Consider the following 20,725-nt stretch of genomic DNA (forward strand, 5'->3'; position numbering starts at 1 on the left):
ACAGGGTCCTCCCGGTCCCTGCACCCTTCCTACACCCCTGGTTCCTCTGCTTTGGCTGAGCTTATTGGATCTGGCATCCTCTAATGGAGCTCAGACCTGGCTCCCTTGTGAAAGCAAACAGAAGCTGCCCCGGGGCTCTTCATGTTCGTTCATTTACATTCCTCCCGCCAAGGGTCAGGGCTGCCAGAGTCAGCGGCAGCCGGTCAAGCTCAGCACGGTGTGCCCTTATCTACCCGTGCACAGTGTTTTCCTGCCTCGGAACAAGCCAGCTCACATTTCCCTGACACTGCAGATGGAAATAGATGTACCTGCCACAAACGTGAAAAATTCAAAGTTAAATCTGAGACTTCAACCAAGAGCTTTGCCGGTGAGTACACCAGAGGCCACCAAGCTCACAAAGAGGGTAGGAGGCATAGGGACAGTGACCATCAGTGCAAACCTATGAAATCTAGGAAAAGAATGAGATTGTATGGATGAGTTAGTCACCCAGCGTGCAGCTCAAGTCACAGTTCCTAGCAGAGTATGCTTTCTCTGAAAGTAGCTACTCTGGAGCTTGGGACCAGCCTTCAACTAAAAATAATTCGGTTTCGTATGTCCAACGGCTGATCCATTCATGTTCAAACAGGAGGGGAAGCAGGGATCCCAAAGGCCAGCTATGCCACGGCACTGGGAACTCTGAACACGGTCAAGAGCCTGGTGAGTCATCTCTTACACAGCCAGTAGCTGTGCAGCCTCGAGGAATAGCTCCTCACTATTTGAGCACTGTAAAAGGAGAACGAAAAGGTGACCACAAGGTCACATAATACTTAATGAGTTGTATTATTAGTGAGGAGCTCTGCCAACAAGAAGACATTGTCCAGATTACCGGAGGTGGTGGGGCGCAGATGTAATCCCAGCACTTCAGAGGCAGAGGCAGGAGGATCACAAATTCATCTGCCTCAAACGAAGCGGAAGGAGAAAGAGGAAGAAGCACAAAGGGGAGGATGATGGGAAAGAGTAGGGAAGGAGGAGAGAGAGGAGAGGAGGAGGGTCTGCCCACACCACTGCCCAAGCCAGGGCACATCACCCTGCAAACACAGAGAGCTCTATACGGGCTGGAGAGTGTAACTCTGAGCAGCATCTGGAATTGGCGCCACTGAGAATCTGCTTTAAGATGCGGTTAAGAGCCAGGTCTCCAGTCTCCGGGTCAGTATAGGTCAAAGGACGGCTATAAGAAATAGCACGCCATGCATAGAATAAAAGAGGGAAGGTCCGGTGAGGTGGTTCTGCTTTAAGGGGATGCTCAGACACAGTGGGGACATTTTCCTTCCTCTGTAACATTCTCATATCAGTAAAGCCGGCACCCAGAGTCACCTGGGACCCAAACACAGAAGATTGTGCAAACCCCATAAATGTTTACAGAGTACACACTCCCTGACACGCCCCATAAAAGTTTACAAAACATACAACTCCCTGCTTTGAACTATACAACCTCACATTCTGGGGGCAGACTATGAAGTGGTACAGTCTTTAGGGGGAGCCGTCTGTGAATATGAATACAAATTTTTATTTCCTCCAGTTTATTTATTTTTTTCTGAGGTCATGGTTTTCGTTGAGCAAGTCCATGCCTAAGACTCCATCCCAGGGAAACAGCCAATGAAAGGATCAAACCAGTTTACAGAGGGATGCCCGACCAATCTCGCCGGATGTCGCCATTCACATCAGCAGCTCTGCCTTGAGCACGTGGACTCGACACACCTGTGCTCTACGTGGACCATCTGACCCATAAACAAAAGAAACAATAAATCAAAACTAGATGCTACAAAAAGTCAGGAGGGTTCTCAACCGAAACTCATTCATTTTCAAAAACGAAACAAAACAAAACAAAACAAAAACCCTGAGAACTTGCCCCAGGGCTCAGAACCAGGCAGGTGGGTCTCCTCCTTCCATTATATCAGTGATCACAGCCAACCTCAGAATCAAGCAGCAGGCAGCTAACAAGGAAGGCACCCCAAGTAGCTCGAGGTTTACAGAGGCCAAAAGCGGGAGAAGGTGAACTCCAGTCACCTTCCTGTAAGCTCTCTATCTCCTCCCGTCAGAACACCGAGGATTTGCAGTTCATCATTGGCCTAAGATTTTTCCACCCTGAAGGATGAGAATCCTCAAGAGATTAATTGTTGTCTTAAGACCTCCACTGAAGAGCAGCCGAAATCACAGAAGGCCTGCCTTGGGGTGAGAGGCAAGAGAAACATTTTCAAGAATGCAACAGAATGTGTTTGTTTTGGTCCCAGACCCTGCCCTTCACTTACCTATGGCACGCGCCCCAGAAACAGGCAGCAGCATGACTTCCTGTCAAAAATCCCCTGCCTCCACACCAGTGACCACCAGCCCCACCGGCCCCTACTGCACCTGGACTGACAGGTGAGTGTCTGAGAACCAGGCCCTAGAGAGCCCTGCTCTCTAGGCCCTAGCCCCAGACCCTCCCCCACCCACAGCACCCCCAGCGACCAGGCAGCAGCACCCTCTCCTGCCAAACATCCCCAGTTATCACACCAGTGACGACCAGCCCCACCGACCCCAACTGCACCTGAAGGGGCAGCGACCACCAGCCCCACCGGAGGGACAGCACCAGTGACCACCTGAGCCACAGGTTCCAACTGCACCTGGAGGAAGAGTGACCACCTGAACTACAGGCCCTACCTGTACCTATTAGAAGAAGAGGGATCCCCAGGGGCTCTGGCGCTACCTGCACAGATTGCAGAAAGAGATGGGTAGACACAGTGTAAGAAATCATTTACATTCAACAACACCAAGAGCAATCTGGTACCACCAGAAATTAGTTATCCGACATCAGGAAGACTTGAGCAGCCCAACACAGATGAAGCAGAGGAAATGACTTTAAAAATAACCTTACGAAGATTATAGAGGTCCTTAAAAAAAGAAATGAAAAATTCCCTTAAAGAAATGGAGAAAAAGAGACATCAATAAAGTTTTTTTCCTTAAAGAAAGTAAAAAAAAAATCCAAGAAAAAAACAATCAAACAGGTGAATGAAACAGTTCAAACAGTTCAAGACTTGAAAGTTGAAATGGAGGCAATAAAGAAAACACGCACCGAGAGAATTCTGGATATGGAAAATCTGGGTGATGTACAGGAACTATAGATGTAAGCAGTATACAGAAGAAATGTTAAATCCAACAAATTCTTAACACAAAACATCCAGGAAATCCAAATCCAGCTCAAATCCTAAGCAACAGTGTAGAGGGTGCCTAAACTGGTGTTCCCCTGTAATTAGATTGATGACGACCTTAATTGTCGCCATAGAACCTACATCCAGCAACGGATGGAAGCAGATGCAGAGATCCACAGCTAAGCACTGGGCCGAGCTCTCAAGAGTCCAGTAGAAGAGAGGGAGGAGCGATAATATGAGCAAAGGGGTTAAGATCATGATGGGAAAACCCCCCAAAAACAGTTGACCCGAGCTAGTGGGAACTCACTGACTCCAGACTGACAGTGGGGGAACCTGCATAGGACCAAACTTGGCCCTCTGATTGTGGGTGAAAGTTGTGTGGCTTGGGCAGTCAGTGGGGCCACAGGCAGTGGGATCAGGATTTATCCTTAGTGCATGAACTGACTTTTTGGAGCACATTCTCTAAGGAGGAATGCCTTGCTCAGCCTAGATATAGTGGGGAGGGCTTGGTCCTGCCTCAAAGCAATGTGCCAGACCTAGTTGAGGCCCCATGGGAGCCCTCCCCCTCTCTGTGGAGTGGGTGGGGCAGTGAGGTGAGAGGGGAAGGTGGGAGTAGTGGGAAGAGGGGAGGGAGTGGAAACTGGGATTGGTATGTAAAATGAAAAAAAAAAAAGATGGTTTTTAAAAAAGTCAAAGGGAAAATTTAAAAAAATTAAAAGAGAGAGGGATAAGTCTCTACACAGGAGACAAAACTTTGAGGTACCTTTGTTGCTAGAGATCATTGACTTAAAACAGAAGAATGATAACCAGAAAGGGGAAAAAAAAACTCGTCAAATGTATGTATCAAGTACTAGCAAGTCCATGCTCACCAAGTAAGACAGCCATCATAGTTATCGTCCAGCATGGCAGGATTTGTGGTAATACACAAGCCACCAAATAAGTAATGCTACCCAGCATACACACAGAGGCTGATGTCTCAAAGTGTGTTCTCATGTGACTAAGCATTTGATCCCCTACCATCCTCACAGGGCAAGCAGAAAAGGGAAGTGTTGACAAAGGCAGCCACAGAGACAGACTTCGGCTGACTTGCGCACTTTACAAAGTCAACCCCAAGTTATTTAAAATACCGATGTTCGAACCTGCCTCTCCCAGTTTCTTCACACCTCACAACATACTGGGATAACTGCACACACATTCTATGAAGGTGATCTGAGAACACAATTAACGGCGTTTGTAGCCCTCACTTCTGAGCAGAAGCATCTCTTCTTGGGGAAGGTGAGCTAGAGATGACTAAATTACGATGCGCATTGCTTTCTTCACTTGGGATTTCAAGCAGGGATAATGATGGAACCAAGCAACATTCCAAGGCAAGGCACTGGCCACAGAGCCTGCCACAATGAGACGTTCAGAGACATGAACTATAATCACCACGAGAGACAGACTGAGGAGCAAGAAAGTCTTTGATTTCTCCAGATGAGAAGCAAATAAAACTGGTCCTAGCTATGTGCCAAATGCATGTTGGGGATGCTCGGAACATCCTCTCCCCGAATGGCATCTTTAATACTCTGAGAACACCACTCTCTTGCTTTCTCCCCTCTCCTTCCATATCTGCTTCTCTGAAGCAAACTGCTAATACCTCAGAAGGACTTTACAGACCTTCCCAGGGGTCAGAAGACCGTCATGTGGGCCCTTCCTTCACTATGCTAAGAAGGTCATTCTCGTGAAGACATAGGTCAAAGATGAATGTGGCTAACCAGGCTTTCCTCAGCCTCCTCCAACAACACCATTAAATCATCTCCATTTCCCTAGTGATGTCTCTCTGTGACCTTCCACTCTTCACCAAGCTTAGCATAAGAACAGTTTCAGGTGTCGCTTTGAGTCTTCATTTCTTCATGAAAGTTGTCAGTTTATACAAAAATTATTACATAAATCTGGTGTTTTCTCTTGACAGTCTGTCTTTTGCCGTGAGCACCTCAGCACCTGGACTAAGGTGGACAGAAAAAGAGTTTTCTTTCCCTATGCTATATGCTATAAGAATTTCCTACTGCAGCTGCAACCGATGACCACAATTTAGTGGCTGAAAAATGGCACAAACATTATCTTGCTGTTCTAGAGATTCCAAGTCGAAAAGGGCCTCCTGGGCTGAAATCAAGCGTTGGCAGCTCCACCTTCCTTCTGGAGTTTCTAACAGGCTGCTGGCCGCATTTTCTAGCTTCTCGGCTCCTGGCTCCTTTTGCTATCTTGGAAGCCAGTGACTCCACCCTGGGCTCCTTTAGTTTTCTCCTCTTGGCTGCTTTCCTTGTGGCTACTCTTCCAATTAGCATGGGAAACACTGAGCTCCACAGGATAACTGCCTGTGGTGGCTATTCAGCTAACCCTCCACCCCAAACAAACAACTGGGCAAAGCTGTGAGGGAGTTCTATCTACTTAAACCACGGGAAATGGGAAGACCCACATCTAATCCAGATCTTCGAGGTGGGAAGAAACACCATCCACCCAGGTCTTTTGAGGTAGGAAGATCTCTAATCTGGGCCACACACCTTTGCCAGAAGTTTAAATAAAGGGCACGGGAATAGAAAGCTCTCTCTTTGCTTGCTTGCTCTGGCTCTCAATCTAAATATCTGTCCTTACACCAACAGGTAAGCATTCTCTTTACCCCACAACCTAACCACAGTCATATATATCTTCCCCCAGGTCACCACCCTGATTTCTACTCTGCGACTTCGTTCACGTTCTTCCTTTTTGCCCTTGCTGGGTACACTAATTTCACATAGACAACCTACTCCAAGAATCATCTTTGTGAAAACTGTGCCTGACCTGATTAGCTTGCTCCTAATTTTGTGTCTGCATCTGGCATGACTTCCATAACTTTTTATTGTAGATTTATTACACTTCTATATCCCCATACTGAGAAATAATATTTGATGCTTGTTTCAAGAAATGAATGTTATACTAAATGAAATAGCAAGTGTAGTATTTGGTCTCACTTCTGGGAGAATAGACTGGAAACCCATTTACAATTCCAAAAAAGCCAATTTTTCTATTTCCTATCAACAAGGAGGTAATTTTTCTTTAAATATAATATATTACATAAAGAATAAATCAGAGATACAATATGTCAGTAAAAACTGGTTAGTTTTGGCACACATGTGGAACACAACACAGGCACACACACATACAATAAAAATATTTTGAAATTTGATTGATTTATTTATTCTACTATTGTGTCAAAGCAAAGACTAGGGGGGAGGGGGGAAGGCAGTTGGAACTGAATTATCCCTACCTTAAGTTTCATGCAGCTCTGGGATTTCTACACAGAACACTAAAATGGCAGGCTATTTCTTTTTTTTCCATCTGTGCTGAAGCCGGTGTAGTTTACCCTTTGGGGCTATTTAATGGTCATATCAGTCATCAAGCCCAGAGAAGCAGCTCCCAGGCAATATGCTCGCCACTGATGACAAGAATAAAGTATGCATGTTAGCGTGCCAGTGAGGTCATCACTGACATATCTGTCTATTAATGGAAACCTGGGAAAGACTATCAGAGAAGCAAGCACCCCATGCTCTCTCGGGCCTAAAGGGCCATGGGCCTTGTCTGCAAAAGTGCAATGCAAACAAATGAGCAGGAGGCATGGGCACTTGAGGTTAAAGCTCCTAAAGCTCTCTGTAGCAGGAAGCTCAAAGTCAGTGGGGAAGTGCAGTAAGCAGGCCTGAGCTCAGAACACCACCTTCAAATCCTGGGGGAGTGCACCCACCACTCAATGGCCGTCAGAGGCAGAACACAAATAGGCTCAGACCTTTACCTTGGATGGAGGAAGAGAAGTGAGTGTCTCCTACTTAAGCGGAATTACACAGAATCTGCCTAGATTTTTTTAAGTGTTGAAAATTTAACACCTTCTCAGGCTCAAGCATATGCAAATGAACCTGGATAAAGAAAAGAAATCAGGAACCAAAACTCCCAAATGCAACTAGTCCCCGCCACACCTATGTCAAAGAAAAAAAATATCTCTAAAGGAAGGCATGAAATGGGGGCTCAGGATTGGGCCATTCGTCTTAAGAAAACATTTGGCCTTTAAAAAAGGGCACCATCTCCTGAACCAGAAGCAGATGGTGAGCATCACCATTTGACCTTTTCTCCTGCCTTCTTCTCAGCCGCCACCTCCTTCTGCTTTACAAAAAGGACAATGAGGCCAGTGGGGAGCAGAGGGAAAGATAGAGAAGAACAGCTCTAACTCACCAACCCAGCACCTCTTCTTGCACACAGACCGCGGCACACCAAACCATGGCAGGGAGAACAGCATCCAGGACAGAAGTAACAGGAAGAAAGATGACCAGAAAAGGCCGGGTAGTCATGGTGTGGAGGCAAGGGGGTTGGGGGTGTTCTTCCTCCACCTATAGTGATTCTTCTGTAATACACAATAAAGGGACCACCAATGCCAGGTCATCGAGGTCCCACTACCGGCCACACTGACTGGTGCGTATTGGTGCCTGATGCCAACTGTGGCCCTGGCTTCCATGCCCCAACATGGCTGGACCGGGGGCTGGTAAGAGCCACAAGCTAGTCTTTCAAAGTGGAGTAAACCACGGAAGTTGCACATCACAGGGAGTGTTTGATCACATCATTCCCATGGTCTGAAATAAAATGCATGAAACTACCAAGAAGAAAGATGAAACAGGGGCAGAATACATACGGGTACCTGCTGGTAAGGTCCAGAGATAGCCCCATCTTAAAAGCATTTTCACTATCTGTTTCTCTCTTCAAGAATTCTACTCTGTATTTCTGTGGGACGTTGTACTAACTAAGTTAACTGATATGGGAGGACCCGCCCACTCTGGGTGGCAACATTCCCTAGGCAGGGAGTCCTGAACTATGAAAGAATGGAGAAGTCAAGCTGAACCCAAGCAAGCAAGCTAGCACACACTCACTCACGCTCTCCCTCATCTTGATTGTGGCTACAATGTGACCACCTGTCTAGGGCTCCTGCATCTGTGACCTCCTCACATTGATACACTGTGACCTGCGCTGTGAGCTACAATGAACTCTTTCTCCACTAAGTTACTCCAAGCAAACTGCTTTGTCACACTAACAAGAGTGAAACTGTAACAACACCACCAAAAGATAGTCTGTCATTGTCTACAACTATATATATGTAAGACTTTAAAAAAAAACATATAAAACGCTTGCACTAAGATCTGTATGATAATTAGAAGTCTATGTCTTATGCAGTTAATTGGAATTAACACTGGAAGACATTTAATTTCTGCCACACCCATGTAAACTTAGCAAAAGACAATGTTACCAAAAACATATATCACAATACTAACCAACTAAATATTCACAGAAGCTTTCCTGGCCCCATCTTAGCTGACTGGCCTAGACTATTTACAACACTCTGGATTAGCATTCAATGTATCTTTAAAGCCATTTACCAGCAGCAAGTTTTGTTCCATATGGAGAAAATTTCGGTTACAGGGAAGTTTTAATTAAGTAAATTCTAGTGTTCTTGCTAATAATGTCTCAGGAGGTACTTCAGAGCACTTAAGTACTCTGGACTTACCAGTGTGTGGTTCCTCAAACCCACTGTACGCCCCAATTTTCAGGGCTCAGAGGCAGCCAAGGCAAACAAACCTGTGCATTGTGAGTGGGTACAGGAAGATCAATTTCCAGCTTGCCCTACCACTATATAAGCAATACTTCCAAGGTTAGCGTCTCCAGGTCTGCAGGCCATTAATATTCTTGAACTTCAAGCCTGAAGTAGAATGGCACTTCCGAAAGCAAAAGGTCAGCAGCATTGCCAAAGCCCTAACACCGCGAGGAAGGAAAAGGTGAGCATGGGTAATGGAGGGGACCATACTGACCTTGTGGTGTTTCCATCAAAACAGACGCTCTCCTTCCAGCAAGCTATGTCACTGTGCCACAGGAGGCCACTCTAGTCCTACCTAGTCTCTTCCACCACCGTGGACACTCTGGACCTCAACGTCAAATGGTTTGCCTCTTAAAATGCTACCAAGAAGTCACGGACATGGTCTGATCTATTAGGAGGAACCCCTACCGTCACCATCATTATAGACCGAGTTTTGCCTGCTTCAGTCACTAGTGCAAGATTCCTGAAATAAACACTGGCCGTGTAGGGGCATCTGGACCAGAAATACCCAGGCCCTTTTTTGTATCCTTCAAACTGAGTCCTTTCCCTCTAATTAGACTTTTCTATGTCTGACTTTAGAATAGAACTCACTTAAATGAGAACAAAAGCGCTGGAGAAACGGCTCTGCGGGAAGGAGCACTTGTTGCTCTTGCAGAAGAACTGGGCTAGGTTCCCATCACCCACATAGTGGTTCATAGCCATCTGTAACTTCAGTTCCTGGGAGATCTGATGCCTCCTTCTGACCTCCACGGGCACCAAGAACACATACAGCACACATGCGGGACAAGCATGCATACACATAAAATAAAATAAAATAAAATAAAATAAAATAAAATTAGAATAAATACTTTGTTAAAAAGAAGGCAAAAGATAGCACAAAATTCATATGAGCTCTTCTAAGGAAAGTGTTAGCCCTCCGCATGGCTCTTCATCATAGCAATGATGCTAATCCCAAACCCCACCACGGGGACCACCATCTGTGGAGTGCCAGAGCTTTAGCTTTACACACTGAAGAGAAGTCAAAGGAAGGACCCTCTAGACGATTTCAAAAGGTGGGTAATTTTAAAATGAGTATACTTACATTGGGCGAATCAGGTTCAAAATTCAAGTCACATAGGAAGAAGTTTTGCAGGGGGAGGAGAAACCTGATGTTCAGATTCATTTGCCTCTCATTGTGAAGTAATTCATCTTTAAAATTTCCGAGAAAAGTCTACAGAGTTGCCCAGAAAATGGCATCAACCATCTGTAAGTAAGAGCAACAGCTCTCTCTAGTATATATCACAGGTTCAGAGCACTTTGGCACCGGCAGATTGAACGTGTTATTAAAAGAATTTAACTGCAAGAAGAACGCCCATAATTACACAGCAGCTGGTCTAATGTTGACAAAACAACTTTTAAAGGCTTTTAGAAGCCTTAAAGGCTAATCAATTAAAAAGGCACGAATGGTAATGCACGCCCTAGCCTTCCGACTGCAAGTGACGGCTCCTGAAATACAGCGAGGTTTCCATCCGGGAACAATCATTTCTTCTATCCCACAATTAGGCTGAACACGCGAATAAATTTCAAGTTGTGCCTAGGTAAGATGATTATACTTAAAATAAACTCCATAAAAGCCAATTATAAACATTCCACTCAATGAGCATTTCCATACGACAAAGTTAGTACCAAAATGCCGACAGCTCGTGGCAGAATCTGGGATTACTTTGCCAAGAGCCAGCAAAGAAATGGTTTAGATGACTGCATGCCCTAGTTAGAAACATGCTGGAGGCGCAATGAATGCATGCATGCATGAGGGTTGGAGGGGGACTGCATTCAAGCACAGTAGATTAATCCTTCCGAAGAGCAGGACGCGCAAGCACCCTTGTGGAATGGCCTCCTCCGTTAGAACCTGTACGTGGTGCCTTCAAAACCCAATGGCAATAGGACCCCGTCTTCACAATAAGCCTTCTTTTGACATTTCCACAAAGTTACAGTTCTCTTTTATCTCTGGATTCCTTTCAAACGAAGTTGAGAGGATTCCATATATTATGGGTCCCAACCCTTTATGGGATTTTTTTCTATAAATGCCAAACAATAAATATTTTAGGCTTTGTAATGCAATGTCTGTCACGGCCACTCACCTCAACTATGGCAGAGCAAAAGCTGCCATCGGTGCCTTTTAAACAAATGGTCATGACCACATTCTAATAAAACTTTATTTACACATGGCAGCAGGCAGATGGGATGTGGCTGACCCATACTGTAGCAAGCGAGGCACATGAACATACATGTTCATGTGTTCCTGGCACACTGGCTCCATTTGGTTTTATGAGTTGGAGTAGGAGAAAGACCACAGAAATAGCGATCAATAAACCTTCAAACACTTTCTCCAGAAAGTTCTATTCTAATGCTTCTGACAGGGCAGAGGAGCAGCAGCAAGACTGCCTCTTCCAACATCAAAACTGACCACTGCCCAGCCTCTTCTATCCTTGGACATCCAGTTTGTATTGCTACACTAACGACATCAATGTTTGAATAAGGAATTCTGAGGTTAAGGCCCTGTGTACTTTAGTAACCTACTTGAGTCTTGCTTGGATTGCTGGGACCCAATCCTAGCTGTGCTTTCTCTCACTCTCTTCAATAACCCCATCTCACAGCAATGCATATGCCTTCTGTATTTCCGGAAAGGCATACATTAAGGGCTTCAATAATCCACTTTACTATTTTAAAAAACTAATAAGCATCTGAAGAGGGTGTTTACGAACCTGAAAACCTCCTCACAACATGGAACTAGGTCTTCCACAGAAGTCTTGTTTTCAAAAACTAGTTAAATAATATCTCCGATTATTCTAAGATCTACTCCCTGGGATTATTCTCTTACTCAATCAGTAATAAAACACTAAGCAGAGTAGGCTGCCTTCTAACATCTGCAGCAGAAAGGAGGCCTTTACGACTGTAACAATGACCTCATCTCCTTGCATGCCAGTCACCAAGTCCTCCTGCTTCTTCCATCCCCTGATACTCACTGGTTGGTACAGTCCAGCCCACACCTCTGAGGCTCAGTAGCTACAAATGAGAGCAGGTGTCGCTCAGACAGGCAGAACCTCGTGTGTGATAAACACTCACTAATAGCTTTGCTCTGGGTACTCAGCAGGGTAGAAGTAGTGCGGGCATCCACCCACTAGCCCAAGCTGAGCTGTCAAGTTAGACCACACCGTCACTGCTGGACAGCCAACACCAGCCATGAGTGACGACCTAAGTTAAATCAATTAAAGTGGAATCAATTCTAAGTCCGCTCTTCCGTAGCCATATTTCATGTGCTCAGTGGTCACACATAGTTAGCACCTACCATACGCACTGGTACATATGCAGAACATTTTTGTTATGTAGAACAGAAAGGAAAGCTTTTCTGGGGGGTCCACGGGATCTATATCTATCCATCCTCAGGCTCTGCAGTTGGCCCCTTACGGAACTCAACAGACACAGACAGGGATCAATGGGTCCTGCTGGTGTTCCACTGCACCTTCCCAGAGGGCACGAACAGATGCAGAGTGACACCCTGGTCGTTCAAAACAGTGTCAACCACACTGGGGCGTCAAGTTCATTGTTTTACTTTGGTTCTGTTTTGTTTTTGAAGCTTGCGGGAAACTGAGTGAACAAACCCTTAGTTGGCTCCTTCATCATCAGCTTAGGAGCGACTGTAAACGCCCAACGCAACAAGACTTGAGTGCCAGGCCCAATTTCTTTTTTTCTTTTCTTTTAACAAAGAGTTGAAGAGATGCGGGACAGAAGGCAAATTTCTCTAACCATTTGTTCTGAGGCTGGAGTCTTTTGTAATGTTTTATGAGGTTCATTTTAGCTTTAGTTACCATGCTGCATAAAAAAAGGAATGCAGAATATATGTATCTTTAAAAAGAAATAGGACTTCAAAGTCCCAGAGAAAATGCTAAAATGCTGGTGAGCTTTAGGTTCATCACCAGGCAAGCAAAAGCCCCTAGAATTTTTTTTAAGGTAGAGTTAAATTGTCATGTCTCTAAAACCTAAGAACAAAAGAGAAAGTTGCCAACAAATTAAATTTTTTTCCCTAGTTACTTTGAAGAATGTGAAATGATGAGAGAAACTAAATTCAAATTCCAGGCCACTTTCTGCAAGATAAGATGACCTCCCGATAAACAGTCTATAAAAACCTGGGAAACAGCTGTTCTGATAACCTATGTGCCTAAAATTCCCCGTGCGTCGGTCTCCAGCGACTACAAGGCAGGGCACACCAGCTGCACGGATAAGAAAGGAAGCTGTTACCAGGGAGTTGGGTGGGGAGATGCTGAAGAAGGGAGAGAGCCTTCAGTCTCCCTACCACCTACCTACTGTGGGATCAGGATGCTGGCTGAGCAGGGACTCCATAACACACGCTGTGACTTAGGCATGCTTTCCTGCCTACCTTGCCACTAAGGGGTGGCAGTGTACTTTAACTCTGGCATTAGATACAGATCGCCTTCCCCTCATGTGTAGCCCTCCAGATTGCAGCTATCTGCAAGAACCAGTTTAACACACACACTTTCCACGGAGGTCTTCCATTTCTTTGCGTCTACCAACTCCAACGTCTCTCTGTTCCTAAGAAGCAGCCATACAACTTCACTACCCCTACTGTGTTTCTGAGAGAAAGATCTGACCTTCCTGCTCTTGAGATTTACCTATGGTTCTTCATGGCTTTTACAGAGGCTGGAAACCCCCCCCCCAAAATTGCGCCTATAGTTCAGGTCTCCCACACTCAATCTATTTTTGCACCCAACAACTCCATATCTCTCCTGGGAAGTCAACAGGTACTTCAAGTCTATGGAGTCCAACCAAGGCCAGCTGAAGCTCCTCAGCCCGATTCTCCTTACACCTCACTTTCCTGGTGTCAGGCCCCCAAGCCTGGAACTGTCTTTGATTCTGTTTTCTCCTTCACGGCCCACGTCATACTCTGCGGGAAATCTTAGCTCTTCTACTCTTTCCGAATAGTCAGTGACCACCATTGTACCGCCTCCTCCCAAACCAGCCAGATCTAAGCAAGCCACACGGCCTGAATTATTTCAGTAACCTCACGTGCCTATCACTGATCCTCACAGGAACCCGTGAGTTCTCAAACCATGCATTTAATCAGGTCATTCCTCAATACAAAACCTACTGTGTAATACGATAATATGACAACCCCTAGAGTTTTGCAGGATAAACAGCCTACCTACCCTTTGCACCTAAGAGCTGTGCTCTCCTTCTGGCTCACTTGACTTCCGCTCTGCTCCACTCAGAAAGCAAGCCAGATGTGCTGTCCCCAGATATTTTCTACCCAGATGATATATACGCTTTGTTACTCTAACAAACATCTAAGACAACAGGCTTGAAAGTGAAAGGTTGACTGTGCTCCTAGTCTGGAGGATTTTAGTCCACAAGCACCTAACCCCACTGCCTTGGACCTGTGGTGATGCATAACATCACAGTGGGAACACATGGCAGAATTTAATGCACCTCAAGACCCAGTGTAAAAGGAAACCATGAGCTCCTTTGGGGACACATTTTCAATGACTTAAATTTTCTTTCCCTCATTCATCTGCTAAAGGTTCACCAACTTTCAGCAGTGCCAATCTGCGGCGGGACACTCTAGATCCAAACTAAGGCAGAAGGAAGGTTCTTCCCATAGAGGGCTACAGGACTCTCTCAGCTGCTCTGGGCTCTCAGGTGACACTTTTAGAGTAGCTACAGTACCAAAACCGTCCTATTTAGAGATTCTAGCTTCCTCCTGTTCTCCAAAACTCAGTGCCCCCATCCTCACTCTAGCTACAGTTCCAAGGCTGTATGTAGAGAGTCTAGCTTCGTCACGCTAGGGTCTCCGCAGCATGTGTCTGTCACGTGAGTCTCCGGTTCCTTATCTTCCACTTTCTAGAACGGAAGCTCCACTCAAGTAGGGCGTTGTGGGACAGAAAAAAAAAATGCATTAGAAAAGGAAATGTCTCTTCCTACCCCCTACACCCATCCTAAGGGGAAGCTATATGCATCCGTCCTATAAACTGATTGCCCTTGCATACACGGATACAGTGAAACTCTAAATCTCCATGTGATGGAGATGTGATGTTACTTGGAGCTGGGTCTTTAGTTGCAATTAGGTCACAAAGTAGAGCTCTTAGCAGTCAGATCCGTGCTCTTATTAGAAGAAACATGAACAAACCACTTCTTTCCTCGTTCTCTCTAGACCTGCCATATCATGGTACAATAAAACGACAGCCATGTTTAGCCCAGGGGAAAGCCCTTAACAAATATCAGATTTGACCACACGGTGATCTTAAGACTCCTCGGCTTCCACAGCAGTGAGTGGTAAGAGTCTGTAATTCGAGGCACTAAGTCTATGGTAGTTGGTCCTACCCATCTACCCTAAGACACAGGACTATGTCTCAACAATCAGTCCTTAGTGAGAGAGACACGCAAATCGGTAAACCTGAAAAACAGCTAGGGAGCCTCCAGTTCCCTGCACATTGGGTGCTGTCTATAAAAATTCAGTGATTAAGTGGAGACCAAATGCAAACATGATTCCTTTTCATAGCAGGCAATTTGAAAGTCTATAGAAGACTTTATGGAAATCTGTCATCCATAAAACAGCTGAGAATTCCAGAGGGCAAGCGCTGAAACACGCCAAAACACACCCTACCAAGTGGCTTTATGGCACGTCTGTCAGACCCCGGGGGAGCATCTCAGCCCTACGTGAGGAGACTCAGGTCTCTTCCAACACTCAAGAGCGGCTGCGGCTCAGTGCTGATCACAGGGACACAAGGTTCAACGCTGAGTAACCTCTGCCAAAGTTTCTACCTAGACTTCTCTTAACTTTATCTGTGCATCTTAGAAAACATGAAAGTAAACATGAAACACTAATTAGTATCAAGCTTGTGAGTTATAAAAAATGTACTTTTAATTGTTAAGTAAAATAGTGTGGGGTGCCAGGTAGCAGCCGCATAGCTGGCATGAAAGTGGGGACAATTATAATAAGCGCCGCTCATTAAGTAATCTGTTCATTTACTCAGCAAACACCCGGGGAGAGTGTCTCATCAGATAACTACCTAGCATCTGCCCGCCTGAGCGCAGCGATGAGTGATAAGGAATCACCAGTGTTTACAAAGACAGGAAAGGCTGCTTCTGCAGCTGGAGGAACAAATGGAAAAACTGATACGCGGGCGGGAGACTCCCCTGCAAGACAAGTCAGACGGGTCAAGGGTGCAGAGGACCCAGATGTAAGCCCATGTTATAAAGGCTAGTGCGTGTGTGTGTGTGTGTGTGTGTGTGTGTAAATGTTGGCACAGGGATGCCATGACACACAGCTCTTGAGAGTCAGTTCTCTCCTTCTACTCTGGGTCCTGGGGATCAAACTCAGGCTGTCAAGACTTACAGAGGAGTGCAATCATCTCACCAGCCCTAACGTATCTTTTATAACCTGGAAAAACAAAGTGATCAAGTATTGATGAAATTTTATACATAACTTGGAATTTGAAAGCATACGTAAGTGGATGGATATAACTAATTCTATTTTCAGAATCTTTAAAAAACATTTGATTCAGTTTTGATCTATGGGGTTTTATTTTTATTAATACATATTAACTGTGCACACGAATGGGCTTCAGCGTAAGGTTTCCATACATCTGTACCGTGTGCACTGATCAAATCAGACTTCCCTTTCTCCACCCTCCCACCCCTTTCCCAATCTCTATAATTTACTATTCTACTTTCAAGTCAAATACCTTACCATTCATAGAAAAGCACGATATTTATTATGTGTCTAGTTTGTTTCATGTCTTGCACTTCTTTCTGTGTTCTTTTGACGGGCACTCAGCTGGTTGCCTATGTGAGTGTGAACAGAGCCACAATATACATGGATACGTGTATATCTCTCTGGCATACTGATTTCATTTCCCTTGGCTATATACCCAGAGTGGGATAGCTAGGTCACATGACATAGTCTTAGTTTGTGTAAACAAGAACAGGAAACCTAAAAGGAACGCTAGCATTTCATCACGTGTGACTTTGTATTCAAACAACACAGAACTGCATACAACTATTTAAAACTTAAAATTAAGGCGAGGATAACCAACCAAATATTTGAAATAGTGTAGCATGTAAACTTAACCAGGAAAAAGAAATTGTCATCAGGTTTTGATGTTTTCCCTAACACTATCTAATAAACTAGTTCTTAAAATTATAAATCGAAAAGTAAATGATAGCCCAACTTTAGGTACCTGCTGTAGATTACCTAAAAGTTACTGCAAAGAGTTACATTTTCTAATTCCAGAAAGTTCACACAGGATAGTGACAAATTATGATAAATGGGCAGTATGGATCTTTCCCTTCTTGACTCAAAGACCACATACGACCCCCACACCCAACAACCCTTACAAGAAGTACCAGTTCAACAGGCAGAGGTCAGGGCGGATCCTGCCATGCTCTCCCCTGGCATCTTACTCGCCTCCACTCTCCACCTACGTCCTATGAGCTCTCAGCACTTTACCACATCAAGGAGAGTCTGATAAGGAAACCCAAGCTGGAACTGACTTAGCAATGACCATCCTGATACCTAGTCTCACCGTGTTGGAAGATGCTATGCAGATTCCTGCAGAAAGGATGGTCATAACTAGGTTGACCCAGCAGATCAGGCATCCTAAAATAGGTCTGCCAGGTAAGACATGCCCTTGGGACAGTGGCAATGACACTTTTGGGAGTAACCAGCTGCTTCCCCATAAGGCTTAAGATCTGCTCCAAAGGATAGAACTCATGCCTGATAGGGTAACCCTGGTCAAAGCCCATAGCTACAGAGGTTTTACCTTCTAGTGGAGAACCTGCCACTGTAGTTTTGCTAAATGAACATGTTAACTGTCTTCTAAATACTTTTGTTTATATCCATAGTCTTGCTCTCAATCTTTGTCAAAGACGTTTTCTCATCTTACCTTGCTTTATTTTGTATTAGGCAGAAAAGACTCCTTACTGGTCAAGGTGCTGAGAAAAAAAAGACTAGGAGTGGTCAAGCATAAATCAGACATTTATATCAATACTCGACACACACACACACACACACACACACACACGCAAAGCTCAGAGAGCCCTGCAGCTGCAAGGGCAGAAGAAATGTACGTGACGGCAAACAAAGATGTGAAATCCCATCTACTGTACATGGCGTGGCTAATGTACTCAGATACGATGGCTACCAGCACAAAAGCAAGCCAGGCAGCATCCTTTACTGGCTGGGCAAGGGACTCAGGAGGTTATACCACTAGATGAGTTGTTATTGGTGAGTGACGGCTGCTGAGGGAGGGACGGTCATTTGTTGTCAGGGAGCACATGGAGATAAGTGGCCTGTGCCCCAAAGTCGTGTGCATGCTGGACACAGTGGGTTACGGCAGAGCAAGCCACGAAGGTGGGAGATAATAGGATTGTGGGCATCTGGTGGGTAACAGGAGTGGGGGGGTTGTATTGACTATGACCTAGATGCATTGCACGCATTATGGAATTATCAAGGAGTACATTAAAAATATTATTTGCTTAAAAGCGACATATCCGACAGAAGCCAGTACAAAACCCAAGGGTGTGAAGGGGGGTGCTAAATACATTCCATAATCGTAACGCCACAGGGAAGAATGGTGCACACGCTGGACATGTTTAGTATTCATCTTTCCATCTCCATGGTACAGCGAATGATTAATTGTGCAGCTTTGCTCAGAATGAAACCTGAGTCTTCTATACATTTTCTTTTCCAAAGTGTCATCCTCTCTATTAATATAAATGTTTCGATGTTTTGTGAAGGGTGTGTGTGTGTGTGTGTGTGTGTGTGTGTGAGAGAGAGAGAGAGAGAGAGAGAGAGAGAGAGAGAGAGAGAGAGAATGAGAAAGAGAGAGCATGTACTTGAAGAATTCATTGTTTGTATTTAAATTGTCTGTGACTTAATGCAGTCTACAGTATAAAAATAAGGGGAAATGCATAGCTTGCAGGTTTGCTCTCTCAACCTGGGCTTCTGTTAAGGCAAAAGCAGGGATTTTTCTAACAGAGTGAATTTCTAATCAAAAGGCTCACAGATAACACACTCTTCTAGGCAAAGAGACTAGCCACAAAAGAAAGAGGAAAAGAAACGGATTGCCTTGCTGTAGATTCACAGAACCTTAAAACCAGAAAGATCTGAGACATCAGAGGGTCTGGTATTTTGTGTTGCACACATCACTGGCCACAAGAACAACCACACAATATGAGTTGGCACTGTAAAGTAATCCAGGAATTCTCAGTCACAGTGTGCCCTCTTGAAGATATTTAATATCTGTAGTTACTAAAAGTCCTGCAACTTAAAAACAAACGAACAAACAGAAAATACGTTTCAACTTACTCTTTTCCAGGCATACTTGTCTCTGACCACTGTTAGGTCATGACCTTCTACTTCACGCTGTTGGTCATGCTAAGAGACCAGACCCACCATTACATAGTTTTCTACTTCCTACCCCTCTGCACAGAAGCTGGGGCTGTCCACAGATCCTGCTCTGGAAATGCTGAGGTCAATTTTACAAATAGGAAACTGAAACTCAAAGAAGTTAGTGGGCTTCGCCAAAATCCTTCAACTGGTCAGTACTGACCAATCCGCATGGGAGTTTAGATAGAAATGAGTGACAATCCATTGTCCTTCCTTTCCATGGTCTCTCACCAGAAAGGAGTGGCTCCTGGGTCCGGGTCTGTCTCGTTTCTCTTGCTTGGACCATCTCTGGACCTTAACTTCCTGCTAGATTCCTGTTTTCCACTGATGAGCATGCCAATCCAGACTTGGGAGTTGAGACAGTGGTTTGTCTAAAAAGCAGTTTGAACGTGGGATGGTATACCAAGATGGATGGATTTTGTTTCTAGGGCTTCCCTTGATAGCATCGGATCAGAAAGCTTCGTTAAGCCGACGAGAAAGTAGGTGACACTTGTCACCGTCACTTGTCCATCAGTGCCTTCTCCACGTTATCTCCATCCCACTGTGTGTTCGATCAGATCTAGTTCTCTGCCACTCCAGGAGGGAATCAAAACCCACACGCAAGGTCAGAGCCACCCAGAAGCTAGAGAAAGCCATTTGCCTGCTGCATCTGTCCCCTCTAGCCAAGGTCTCCCCAGCACAGCTCCCCAACCAAGAAAGAGGTACCACTGCAGACAGCCTTGAAAAATGCTATTCCGCCTTATGGGACGGGTCGCCCTTCATCTGGAAGATTTGATCTGACCGGCCTTGGGGAGAAGATGTCTTCCACATCATGATGTTTTCGTTTGTCTCACCTACCAGCATCTAAAAATAGCAGCACCAGCAAGGGGAGAATTGAATCCTGCATCGTTCCTCAGAACTGAGAAGCCACACATCCCCAGATGTTCCTCTAAACATTTCAGTTGGCCACTGTGACAGTGAACATGAGCAATGCTGGCCATGGGTATTAAATAGGTCTGCTCTCGTCTAGGCCTCTGTTTGTAAAAAGCACCTTGGCCACGGGTGTTATTCTGTCCAACAATGGGGAGGAGCTTCACGAGAGGTGGTTCTTGGAAGAGATGTTCAAGGGCACAGGAAGGACAATGCTATCTTGCCCACATAGAACAACCTTGCTATAGCGCCCTCTATGTATCTAGGATGAAACACCCGACAGGGTCTGCATTTAAAACTCAAAAGCGAACTAAAGATATGGGTAAAATGAAGATTTAGCAAAAAATTTACAAGGGAATAACTGTCTGAATGGGGAAAAGGGTCATTGTTGTCTTCTTTGAACTTTTAATAGAAACTCCTTACACAGCTTAGCAGGGTTAGGTATCAAGTACAATGCAGCCTGGTTTTATTTTTATCTGTGAAGATGTCAGCTGTAACTTTCCACAGCTTTGAGTCTGTTTCCCGACATTTGTACACCTGGAAGTTATTCCAGGGAACAAA

The 20,725-nt window shown here is 45.0% G+C and overlaps 1 protein-coding gene across 3 annotated transcripts in view; it reads right to left on the reverse strand.

The window, feature by feature from the left end:
• Lypd6 (LY6/PLAUR domain containing 6) overlaps positions 1-20,725 on the reverse strand; it is a 114,812-nt gene that overhangs the window by 84,033 nt on the left and 10,054 nt on the right. Inside the window, exon 1 of one of the 3 annotated variants that reach the window (XM_050139978.1) lies at positions 9,893-9,911. The exons of the other annotated variants lie outside the window; for them this stretch is intronic. The gene's annotated coding sequence lies outside the window, so the exon portion shown is untranslated. Of the gene's footprint in view, positions 1-9,892; positions 9,912-20,725 lie in introns of those variants that run through there. 3 annotated transcript variants of the gene reach the window in all.

This window comes from Alexandromys fortis, unplaced genomic scaffold, assembly GCF_014885135.2.
Source record: "Alexandromys fortis isolate MF-2015 unplaced genomic scaffold, M_Fortis_MF-2015_v1.1 scaffold_33, whole genome shotgun sequence".
In the NCBI taxonomy this organism is placed as follows: domain Eukaryota; kingdom Metazoa; phylum Chordata; class Mammalia; order Rodentia; family Cricetidae; genus Alexandromys; species Alexandromys fortis.